Source organism: Cervus elaphus, chromosome 25, assembly GCF_910594005.1.
Source record: "Cervus elaphus chromosome 25, mCerEla1.1, whole genome shotgun sequence".
NCBI lineage: Eukaryota > Metazoa > Chordata > Mammalia > Artiodactyla > Cervidae > Cervus > Cervus elaphus.
Genome location: NC_057839.1, coordinates 43,312,068 through 43,325,127, shown reverse-complemented (window position 1 = coordinate 43,325,127; position 13,060 = coordinate 43,312,068). Strand labels below are relative to the sequence as shown.

At 41.3% G+C, this 13,060-nt stretch overlaps 1 pseudogene; it reads left to right on the top strand.

Moving 5' to 3' along the window:
- The first annotated feature begins 710 nt into the window (after positions 1 to 710).
- LOC122683907 lies at positions 711 to 1,776 on the top strand (annotated as a pseudogene).
- Positions 1,777 to 13,060: the final 11,284 nt, after the last annotated feature.

Below are 13,060 nucleotides of genomic sequence, written 5' to 3'. Positions count from 1 at the left end.
CTTCTTCACAGTCCAACTCTCACATCCATGCATGACCACTGGAAAAACCATAGCCTTGACCAGATGGACCTTTGTTGGCAAAGTAATGTCTCTGCTTTTTAATATGCTATCTAGGTTGGTCATAACTTTCCTTCCAAGGAGTAAGCGTCTTTTAATTTCCTGGCTGCACTCACCAACTGCAGTGATTTTGGAGCCCCAAAAAATAAAGTCTGACACTGTTTCCCCATCTATTTCCCATGAAGAGATGGGACCAGATGCCATGATCTTAGTTTTCTGAATGTTGAGCTTTAATGGTTTCTTAGATATGACCAAAAACCCAAATTAGAAAACAAAAAGAGAGATAAATTGAACATTATTAAAAGAATACCATTAAGAAAATGTGCTTCAAAAAAAAAGAAAGAAAATGTGCTTCAAAGGACACCATCAAAAAAAAAAAAAAATCAAAAGTCAACTGGTATAATGGGAAAAAAAAATTATAAATCATATACCTGATAAAGAACTTATAGCTAGAATGTATAAAGAACTCTTACAACTGAATAATAAAAACACAAATAATCCAATTTAAAATAGGCAGAGAAAAAAAAATTTTTTTAATAAATAAATAAATAAAATAGGCAGAGTAGACAGTCGCCCTCCTGCCTCCTCCACCTGAGCAGTTAGAGGCAGAGTCCGGGAAGCCAGTCCAGAGCCAGAAGAAGTGCAGCCACTGGATGGAGCACCTGCAGGCCCACAGCGTACCCCAGGATTAGTCAGAGGCCCTGACGGAGGCCTGGCTTCCCAGGTGCCTCGAGTGGTAAAGAGCCCACCTGCCAATGCAAGAGACTTAAGAGACGTGGGTTTTATCGCTGGTTCGGGAAGATCCCCCGGAGGAGGGCACAACAACCCACTCCAGGATTCTTGCCTGGAGAATCTCATGAGCAGAGGAGTTGCAGCCAACAGTTCACAGGGTGGCAGAGTCGGACACGACTGAAGAGACTTGGCACGCACACCCATGAAGGAGGCCACCACGGAGGTGCACACCCAGGAGAAGAACGCAGGGCTCCCGCAGAGCTGTCAGAAGGGCGAGGGTGACCCCAGACGGCTGTAAACTGGTGATGGCGTCTCGGTACCGCGTCTCTTTGGCCCTGGAGGAGCAGATAGAACACAACCAGGAGAACCCGGTCTACGCCCCGCCTCAGCTTCCCGAAAAGCTGCACCGCAGGGCCGCCCTGGAACAGGACGCGGCCTTCCGGTACGGGCCCGCGGCAGGAGGGCATCCCGTATGCGCAGGCCACCTAGCGCTCGAGCTGCTGGTGGCCCACGCCTACACCCGCTACCTGGGCGACCCGTCCGGGGTGCCATGTCCTCAAAAAGATCGCTCAGAAGGCCCTGGGCCTGTCCAGCTCCGGAGGGCCTGGCCTTCTTCACTTTCCCCAACATGACCAGCGCCACCGAGTTCAAGCAGCTAGTTGTACGGCTCCCGCAAGAACACTCTCGAGAAGATCCCTGAGGTGGGGCAGAGGGTCCTGCACGAGGCCAAGACCGCCTTCCTAGGCAACATGCAGCTGTTTAAGGAGTTGCAGGGGCTGCTGACCCCACAATGCCAAGGTCTAGGACCACTTGCGGACACCAGACCTCCGCAGGTGAGCTGGGAGCAAGGCGCAAGACTCCACTCCCACCAAGGCGTCCAGGAGGAAGCCCCAGCCCAGCATCATCTCCAAGACGCCGCTTGTGCGATGGGTCCTCGCGTTCAGCTTTCTGATAACCACGGTCAACTTGGGGCTTTATGCCATGTGAATGCAAGCGTGCTGGCTCCTGGGGGCCATGAACTCTTTCTGGGAAGGGACTCCGCTAACTTTTCCCACCTTGGGCATGGGGCGGGGGAGGGGCAGTTGTTGGGGCCCCTGCTGTCTCCCTGCGTCCCTCTCTCTGGAAGGAGCCTGCGACATCTTCCCCAACCAATAACACTCCAGTCAGTGACCTGAACTTTAGAGTGGGAGGAGGGGTCCTGCCCAGCCCCTCAGCAACCTCCCGGTCCTGTCCAGTTCCTGCAGCAGAGCCCAGAAGATGTAGCCAGAAGGGACAGCTGTCCCGAACCTCTGAATGCCCTAGGTCTGAGGTCTCCTTTTGACCCCTCGCCCTGTGGGCCATGGCAGTTTTTGTATAACTGTTCAAAGATGTTGTGTCTTGTGTTTCAGTCTTGTTTTTGTTGGAGCCACTTTTTCTTCCCATCTCAGACTGAACTGTGGTATTTTGTTGTGCTCTATTATGTTTTTATAGCAGGGTTGGGATGGGATGTGAGGGCTGGGGAGGGAGATGTTTAACAGGTCCATGGCCTTGGTTGCTAACATTTATGCCAAATAATAAACTACATGACCTGACTGAAAAAAAATAGGCAAAGTATAGGTATATACTTTCCAAAGAAGATAAAAGAATAGTCAATAAGCAAATGAAAAGATGCTCAATATCATCAGGAAAGAGCAAATCAAAATCGTAATGAGATACTACTTCACACCCCTGGAATGACTATAATAAAAAAAATTATATTAACAAGTATTATAATGTGGAAAAACTGGAACCCGAGTAGAACTTATTATAAGATAAAACCATTTGGCAAAGGTTTTTTTTTTTTTTTTTTTTGGCAAAGGTTTTAACATCAAGTTACCATATGACCCAGCAATTCCATGTCTACGTATATACCCAAAATAAATGAAAACATATTTTACACAAAAACCTATAAGTGAATATACATAGTGTCATTATTCATAATAATAGGGGAAAAAAAGTAGGAACAACCCAAATACATCAACTGATATTGATGAATAAAATGTACTATATGTACATCACAAAATATTAGGCAACAAAATGCAAGTGCTGATACATGCTATAGCATGGATAAACTTTGAAGACCTTATGCTATCTGAAGGAGCCAGTCATAAAAGATCACATACTGTGCAGTTCTCTTTATAGGAAATGTCTAGAATGAGCAAATCTATAGAAATGGAGAGTGGATTAGTGATTGCCCAGGGCTGGGGAGACTGGAAAGGGATGGGGAATGACTGTTAAATGGGTCCCAAGTTTCTTTGGGGGATGATGAGAATGTTCTAAAACTAATAGTGACAGTTGCACAATTCTGTGAAGATACTGAGAACTACTGAATTATAGACTTTAAAAGGATGAATTGTGTGGTATGTAGATTATATTCCAATAGATCTGTTATTAACAAAATGTAGGGATCTTTGAATTAGGTCTGGCTACAAGCATGTTCCAAGATGCTGTATTATTGAGAAAAATTTTTTTGGATTTTTTTAAAATGTACTTTTTGTAATAGGGGCTTCTTAATTATTAATTCAAAATGTCTTGAACAAGTTGGCTCTTTGGTGATGAATAATAAACATACTTTTGAAATAATAAAACATAAGCTCATAGTTTTAACCAATAAATTTGGATGAGGATTTAAAATTTTAAACAAATGTAGAACAAGGTTTTTTTGTTTAACTTCATTGAAGATTATAGTAAGAAAACAAATAAACGTCAAAGAAATACACAGACTAGATAAACTGTAAAAATATTTTTAGTTCTTTATGTAACAGTCTGTCACACAAATTCTAGAATTATATAGTTTAAGGAGCTCTCAAGGGATCAAAGAATAGCAAGGAGAGATAAGAAAGTCTTAAGTGAACAATGCAAAGAAATAGAGGAAAACAATAGAATAGCAAAGACTAGAGATCTCTTCAAGAAAATTAGAGATACCAAGGGAACATTTCATGCAAAGATGGACACAATAAAGGACAGAAACAGTAAGGACTTAACAGAAGCAGAAGAGATTAAGAAGAGATGGCAAAAATACACAGAAGAATTGTACAAAAAAGATCTCAATGATCCAGATAACCATGATGGTGTGGTCACTCACATAGTGCCAGACATCCTGGACTGTGAAGTCAAGTGGACCTTAGGAAGCATTACTACCAACAAAGTTAGCAAAGGTAATGGAATTCCAGCTGAGCTATTTCAAATCCTAAAAGATAATGCTGTTAAAGTGCTGCATTCAATATGCCAGCAAATTTGGAAAACTCAGCAGTGGCCATAGGACTGGAAAAGATCAGTTTTCATTCCAATCCCAAAGAAAGAAAAAAAAGTGAAAGTGTTAGTCACTTAGTTGTATCTGACTTTTTGTGACCTTGTGGACTTCAGGCTGCCAGGCTCCTCTGTCCATGGAATTCTCTAGGCAAGAATAGTTGAGTAGGTTGCCATTCTCTTCTCCAGGGGATCTTCCTGACCCAGGGATTGAACCTGGGTCTCCTGCACTGCAGTCAGGTTCTTTACTACCTGAGCCACCAGGGAAGCCCAATTCCAAAGAAGAGCAATGCCAAAGAATCTTCAAACTACCACATAATTGCAGTCATTTCACATGCTAGCAAGGTAATGCTAGCATAATAATCCTTCCAACTTAGGCTTCAATAGTACATGAACTGAGAACTTCCAGATGTACAAACTGGCTTTAGAAAGGCACAGGAATCAGAGGTCAAATTGCCAACATCTGTTGGATCATAGAAAAACCAAGAAAATTCCAGAAAATCATCTACTTCTGCTTCATTGAGTATGCTAAAGAGTTTGTGCAGATCAAAACAAATTGTGGAATATTCTTAAAGAGATGGAAATGTCGGACCACCTTACCTGCCTTCTGAGAAACCTGTACACAAGCCAAGAAGCAACAGTTAGAACCAGACATGCAAAAATGGACTGATACAAAATTGCGAAAGGAGTATGTCAAGGCTGTATATTGTCACCATACTTATTTAACTTCTATGTAGAGTACATCATGTGAACTGCTGGGCTGAGTGAAGCACAAGCTGGAATCAAGATTGCCAGGAGAAATATCAATAACCTCAGATATGCAGATGACATCACCCTAATGAGAGAAAGTGAAGAGAAACTAAAGAGCCTCTTGATGAAGGTGAAAGAGGAGAGTGAAATAGCTGGCTTAAAACTCAGCATTCAGAAAATGAAGATCATGGCATCCAGTCCCATCACTTCATGGCAAATAGATGGGGAAACAGTGACAGTTTATTTTCTTGGGCTCCCAAATCACTGCAGATGGTGACTGCAGCCATGAAATTAAAGGGTGCTTGCTCCTTAGAAGAAAAGTTATGACAAACCTAGACAGCGTATTAAAAAGAAGAGATATCACTTTACCAAGAAAGGTCCATATAGTCAAAGCTGTGGTTTTTCCAGTAGTGATGTATGAATGTGAGAGTTGGACCATAAAGAAAGCTGAGCACCAAAGGACTGATGCTTTTGAACTGTGGTGCTGAAGAAGACTTGAGAGTCCCTTGGACAGCCAGGAGATCAAACCAGTCAATCCTAAAGGAAATGAACTCTGAATATTCATTGGAAGGACTGGTGCTGAAGCTGAAGCTCGAATACTTTGGCCACCTGATGCAAAGAGCCAACTCATTAGAAAAGATCCTGGTGCTGGGAAAGTTTGAGGGCAGGAGGAGAAGGGGGTGACAGACGACAAGATGGTTAGATGGCATCATCAACTCAGTGGACATGAGTTTGAGCAAGCTTCAGGAGACAGTGAAGGACATGCCAGGGAAGCCTGGCATACTGCACTCCTTGGTGTCACAAATAGTGGGACACAACTGAGTGAACGACAACATAACATGGGATCAAACAATTTACAATTCTGAAATTTTTCCAACTGCCAACTCATTTTTCCTGGAATTCTAGAGAGGCAAGATTCCGTGGCTTTACCAGGTAGTTTAGTACCTATCCAGTGTGATCAGTAGAAGTCTTCCAAACTTTTAAGTTAAATCCTTAATTGTTAGTCTTTATAAGGCAGATACGAAAGCTGTTGGCATGGAGATAAGGAATCTTCTGAGTCACTAAGATCTCTACTATGACTGGAAGTTTTAGACCAAAGTAATCCTTTTGGAATTTTACCCCAGGCTCCTCTGTCCTCTGGAATTCTCCAGACAAGAATACTGGAGTGGGTAGCCATTCCCTTCTCCAGGGGATCTTCCTAACCCAGGGATCAAATCTAGGTCTCCAGCATTGCAATTCAGTTCAGTCACTCAGTCATGTCCGACTCTTTGCGACCCCATGAATCGCAGCACGCCAGGCCTCCCTGTCCATCACAAACTCCCAGAGTTTACTCAAACACATGTCCATTGAGTCGGTGATGCCATCCAGCCATCTCATCCTCTGTCGTCCCCTTCTCCTCTTGCCCCCAACCCCTCCCAGCATCAGGGTCTTTTCCAATGAGTCAACTCTTTGCATCAGGTGGGCAAAGTATTGGAGTTTCAACTTCAGCATCAGTCCTTCCAATGAACACCCAGGACTGATCTCCTTTAGGATGGACTAGTTGGATCTCCTTGCAGTCCAAGGGACTCTCAAGAGTCTTCTCCAACACCACAGTTCAAAAGCATCAGTTCTTCAGTGCTCAGCCTTCTTCACAGTCCAACTCTCATATCTATACATGACCACTGGAAAAACCATAGCCTTGACCAGATGGACCTTTGTTGGCAAAGTAATGTCTCTGCTTTTTAATATGCTATCTAGGTTGGTCATAACTTTCCTTCTAAGGAATAAGCGTCTTTTAATTTCCTGGCTGCAATCACTATCTGCAGTGATTTTGGAACCCAAAAAAATAAAGTCTGACACTGTTTCCACTGTTTCCCCATCTATTTCCCATGAAGAGATGGGACCAGATGCCATGATCTTAGTTTTCTGAATGTTGAGCTTTAAGCCAATTTTTTCACTCTTCTCTTTCACCGTCATCAAGAGGCTTTTTAGTTCCTCTTCACTTTCTGCCATAAGGGTGGTGTCATCTGCATATCTGAGATTATTGATATTTCTCCCAGCAATCTTGATTCCAGCTTGCATAGCGTTTCTCATGATGTGCTCTGCATATAAGTTAAATAAGCAGGGTGACATTATACAGCCTTGACGTACTCCTTTTCCTATTTGGAACCAGTCTGTTGGTCCATGTCCAGTTCTAACTGTTGCTTCCTGACCTGCATATAGGTTTCTTAAGAGGCAGGTCAGATGGTCTGATATGCCCATCTCTTTCAGAATTTTCCACAGTTTATTGTGATCCACACAGTCAAAGGCTTTGGCATAATCAATAAAGCAGAAATATATGTTTTTCTGGAACTTACAGCATTGGAAGTTCCAGCATTGCAGGCAGATTATTTACTGTCTGAGCCACCAGGGAAGCCTATAATCTTGGAATTTACTTCAGGTTTAAGTATAATCCTGAACCCTTCTGTTGCACTAAACATTCTCCCTTTTTCTCAGCTCAATGGAATCTGAATAGCTTACTTACTGATACCTAGGAAAACAGTTCCTTATACACATATACAAATTTAATGTGTCCTTTGCCCTACCTTCTCTGAATAAATTATCCTTAGTTCCCTGAGTCGACCAGGAAAATAAATGCCTTTCTTATCCAAGATTTTAAATAAATCACAGTTTGATAGAATGAACTGACCCTTAGGGGGGGAAAAATTATTAGAGTATAGTTGATTTACAATGCTGTGAAGAATTGACCTTCTAAAGAATGTCTCCCTCTTTCCACAAACCACAAATTTTCCTTCTAGGAACAGAGGTTGCTTTCCAGTCAAAGGATTGAATGCTGACGCTTCCTGAGTAGCTCTATTAGCTTTCTGTGCTGTAGAACAAATAGAAGACCTTTCAATATTATCTCACAGTTTCTGTGGCGCTGGCATCAGACACAGCTTAGCTGGATTCTCTACTCTGGGGCTTAAAGGGAGGCCATCATGATGTCAGCTGAGCTGCATTCTTATCTGAAGACTCAACTGGGAAAGAACCAGCTTCCAAGTTTGCTTGGGTTATTGACAGAACCACTTCCAGACGACAATAGAGCTGAGGGCTTCTGTTTGTCGTTGGCTGTTGGCTGAAGGCCACCCTTGGCTCCCAGAGGCCGCATGCGGTTTCCTGCTGAATAGCCTTCTTCAGCGTGGCTGCCTACTTCATCAAGCCGACAAGGAGAATGCCTAGCGTGAATCTGTCAACGTCATGGAGTTTTATAGAATGTAATGTTGTCATGGGAACGACATCCCGACACTCTTGCCATATTCCATTGGTTAGAAACAGTCATTAGTTTCAGCCCAAACTCAGGAGGACAGATTACATGAATGCATGAATACCAGTAAACAGGGATCACTGGAGATCACCTTTGGGTCTGCCCAGCACAGCCGACTTGAATCCTTTCTTCATAGAGATGGAGTATGTGACTGAACAAATTAATAAAGAAAGGCTAACCTATCTTTCAGTATTTTATGTTATCTATTTTCTTTCTTCATTACTCCTCAGAATAGCATTTACATGAGTTATTTATTGCTCTTTAACAAACCATGTCCCCCAAATAGTGGCTTAAAACAGCAACTGTTTGATTATTATTCTGAGGGTCAGCAATTTGGGCTGGCCTCAACTGGGCTGTTCTGCTGGTCTCCCATGGGGTTACTTGTATGGCAAGAGTCAAACTGCAGCTTGACATGGGTTGGTTGCTTTAACACAGATTCATTCGCATCTATGGAAATTGGTGCTGGCTGTAGGTCTCCAGTAGGCTGGCCTGGTCTTTACATGGCATCTGAGTTCCAGGAGGCAGAGAAGGGACAAAGGTCATATGTTGTACAATATCATTTCTGTCACATTCTATTGATCAAAGGTGAGCCCAGATGCAGCAAGTGGGGAAATAGATTCCACCTCTTTTCCTTTCTAGACTTGTGTGAATTTCAAAACAGAGACCCCTGCAAGCTATTTACCTGATAGCTACTACAAACTATCCATCCTCACATACAGAGCATTTCTTAGCTGGTTAAAGATTCAGCAGCATTTCATGTTTGTTATTGCTAAAGTAGCTAATTGATCTTTGCTTAAATAAGCTACTATCTCCACATATCTTCGCATGTTAGTCTGAAATGTTGCTAGGTTTATTCTTTTAATAAACGTCCATTTTAAATATTGCTAGTTGTTTTCCTTTTTCTTTCAAATTTTTATTTTGATAAATACTTCTAAGCATTTAGTAAATAAACCATAAAAGTTTTAGATGAACACTCTGTAGGTGAACTCTTTTGTAACACTGAAAAGGAGAATCTTTTCTTACTATCACATAAAATCCAGAATCATGAAAGAAAACACTAGTAAATTCGATTCCATAAAAATCAAAGATTTCTGAATAAAAAAAAATCACAGTCAAGACACATGGCAAATGGCAGCACAACAGTTTAACAGATCGTTCCCATAAAAAGAGTTGGCTCTTAAATATGACAAAAAGCTGACTTTATTAATAATGAAGGAACATTAAAAGTACACCAATAAAACCATCTCACCAAATAGTATGGAAATATAACATGTAGGCAAAAGCATGGCGAAACCATGTATGAAATGACACATGTAGGTGGCTGTTCATTGTAATGTAGAAGTGAAAGACTGGAAAATAATAGTCCGATGGATCATCAATGGAAGAGTGATTAACACAATGGAAGACCATATCCTGTGAAAATGAGTGAGGAAGTTCTCTGTGTGCTAAAAAGAAAAGATCTCTGATGTACATTGTATAGAGAAAAATACAAATAACAGAAAGGTTTACATAATACGCTGCCTTTCCTGTAAGAAAGTGAACAACAAAAGAATACATATTCATATTTTGTTTATATGTGTATTGTTAAAGCCCTGAAAAGATACAGACAAAATTAACAAAAAGTAGTACATGACGTGGGAGATAAAATAGGACACATTGGTGAACAAGTAGATGATGTATTAGGTTTCTCTATGTGGCATAACACTGTTTAAAAAAATCTAAGCAAAAAAAAAAAATCTAAGCATACATGTATCTGTTATTTATATTCAATTTTATACTTTTTCAAAATGTCAGTTCTATTGAGATATAATTCATATATATACAATTTACCTATTTAAGTTGTACAAATTAACGTTTTTTAGTGTATTCACAGAGTTGTACAACCATCACCACAATCCATTTTAGAACTTTTTCATCACCTCCACCCGAAAAAGCACCTACTCATAGCAGTCATTCCCCTCTGCTCCCAGACTCACTCCCTTGGCCCTCACAACCACGAATCTACTTTTTAACTTTTACTTAGTTATTTTTGACAGTGCTGGGTCTTTGTTGCTTCATGTTGGCTTTCTTTAGTTGTGGCAAGTGGTGGTTACTGTTCGTTATGGTGCAAGGGCCTCTACTGAGGGGACCTCTCTTGCTGCAGAGCACGGGCTCTAAGTGCGCAGGCTCGGGAGTTGTGGCTTCCAGGCTCTAGAGAACAGGCTCAGTAGTGGTGGCTCACAGGCTTAGCTGCTCCAAGGTACGTGGGATTTTCCTGAATGAAGGATTGGACCCATGTCTTCTGTCATGGCAAGACAGACTCCGAACCACTGAACCACCAGAGGCGTCCTCCTACCCATGTTTTAAAAGTTAAAATTGTGGTATTATTTTGCATTTATGTAGCCCCTTTCCTAGAAGCTCATGATACCTCTTCAGTACCATGTGGCAGTTTTTACAATATCTTCCTGAGGTTTACCACACCATTTCTTTCATATTTGTTGCTACTCTGTTATCCTCTCCCCAACAAAGCCCCTCCCATCAATTCACAAACAAAATTCAGAAAGTACTCCACATGAATTGAACAGGGAAAGCTCTTCTGAATAAAGTATACTGACCATATGAATCATATGAAACAAGATTCTGATACAAAACACTAATTTTACCAAGAGTTAACCTACTCAAAATAGAAATGATGACTTCGACTAGATTATTTCTTCCCACCGAAATGAGTTGAGAATGCAAGAAAGTTATCTTAATAGGTAATTTAGCAATATTCATAATAATCTTAATAATGACTATGTCTTCTTTAACTCAAAATCCCAGTAAAACTTTATTTTGACCCACTTAATAAATAAGATAGTGGGATGTAAGTAACTCTATTTCCTTCTTCTAAGAAAGGGATGTTCAAATAAGTCAAAATTTAAAAAGTAATAAATAATCCTAAATTTGATATTGAAATTGGGGTCTTTGGTTTCTTTTTTTAAGTTGCTTGATTAGGTAGGTTTCGGTTTTGGTTTTTAATTATTATTTTATTTATTTATTTATTATTTTAATTATTTGGTTTTTAATTATTATTCTTTTTGCATTTGCAAAAGAAATGGGTTTCAGAAATTTTATTATCAACCAACTACAGAAGATCTGACTGAGGAAGTCCTGGGAAGATCGGTTTCTCGGTCTCTGCATTGCTTAACTGCTATTATATTCTATTGATATTTCAGATCCATTCATCAACTCTTCTCTGCTACCTCTCAAAACCAATCTGTGGCCAATAGCTGGCCTACATCTGCCCCCCAATCAAGAGAGGGACTCTATAGCTCTTCTCCTTAAACCTGAGTAGAATTTGAGACTGCCTCAACAACTAGTGTGTGCATGCTAAGTCATTTCAGTCATGTCTGACTCTTTGCGACCCTGTGAACTGTAGCCCTCTAGGCTCCTTTGTCCATAGGATTTCCAAGGCAAGAATACTGGAGTGGGTGGCCATGCCCCTCACTAGTGGATCTTCCCAAACCAGCGATTGAACCTGTATCGCTTACACCTCCTCATAAACTGGCATTGGCAGGCAGGTTTTTTTTTTTTTTTTACCACTAGTACCACCTGGAAAGCCTCAGGAGATGGTGGAATTGACCACATAACTTCTGAGGGAGATTATAAATACATACTTCTAAAAAAATAAATAAATAAATACACACTTCTGCTTTGTTCTCTAAGGGCGATTGTTCTTGGAATCAACCGCCATACTGTGAGGAAATCCAAACAGTCTAAACTGCTCAGAGGCCCCCTAGAAAGGAACAGAGGCCCCTGGTCCACATGTCTGACTGAGCTCCCAGTTAGCAGCACACTTTGCCAGCCATGTGAGTGAGACGTCCCAAAAGTGAATTCTGGCCTCCAGCTGAGCCGTCCCAGCTGATGCCACGTGGAGCAGAGATGAGAAATAGAGACTGAGAAAGAGAGGGCATTCACTATTGAGAAACAGAGAACTGAAGCACCAGGTAGGAAGGATTCTCCTGGCTGGAACTGCTCTAGAGTGGAGTCTGGTACAGATTCAGATTCATAGAACTTCCCTCTTACTGAGGTAAATCAACCAAGCCAAGAATCAAGAGGAATTGTTAACTGCCAGGAGAACTCTGACCCTCTGTCAGCCTCCATCATCTCAACAAGTAATTTAGTGAAAGTTGACCCTACGCTAATTTTACAGGCCGGAGGTTTTAAACAGGAAGTTAAGTCATTGGTGGACACCAGGGCCAGGAGCAGTCTGACTGAGAAAGACAAGCAGGTTCATGAGGCAGTCTGGAAGAGAAGAAAGTTGAGAAGCTCTCAAGAGATGGGGTGAGACCCCTCCAACTGTGAGGGCAGGACAGAAAAAGACAAGCCAGTTAAGTGACTTCAGCTGATTTTGAGTAGCTGCCTCAGAAATTGTCTCTTGTTTTTTTAGCTCTCGAAAGCGGGTGTGGGTGGGATGAAGTCAGATGCCAAAGAAGTTCAATGAGTTTAGTACTTCTTGTTTTTAGAAGATTGCCTGCACCAAACAATATTTCGAAAATTACGCAAGTAACAAACACATTCTTGTGATAAAAGATTCAAACTAGAGTCAATTCCAGAGGGCAACTTTCATCCTCATCCCCATTTTCACATCTCTCCTCCAAATTAGCCAGGACTGTGGTGTGGCCCCCATCCTTCCATCCCCATTCTATGCGTTTATGTGTGACACATACACATACGTTATACAGATTCATGTAAAAGGGTTGTGTTGTATGCGTTGTGCTGCATGTTGCTTTTTTCACATAACAATGTGTCTTCGGAATCTCCCCATATCAGTGTGTTTAATTCTCTCTCATTCTTTTTATTTTTTAAATTACTTTTTATTGGTGTATAGTTGCTTTAGAATGTTGAGCTGGTTTCTACTGTACAGAAAAATGAATCAGCAATACATAGATCTGCTCTTTTTGGATTTCCTTCCCATTTCGGTCACCATAGAGCACTGAGTAGGTTCCT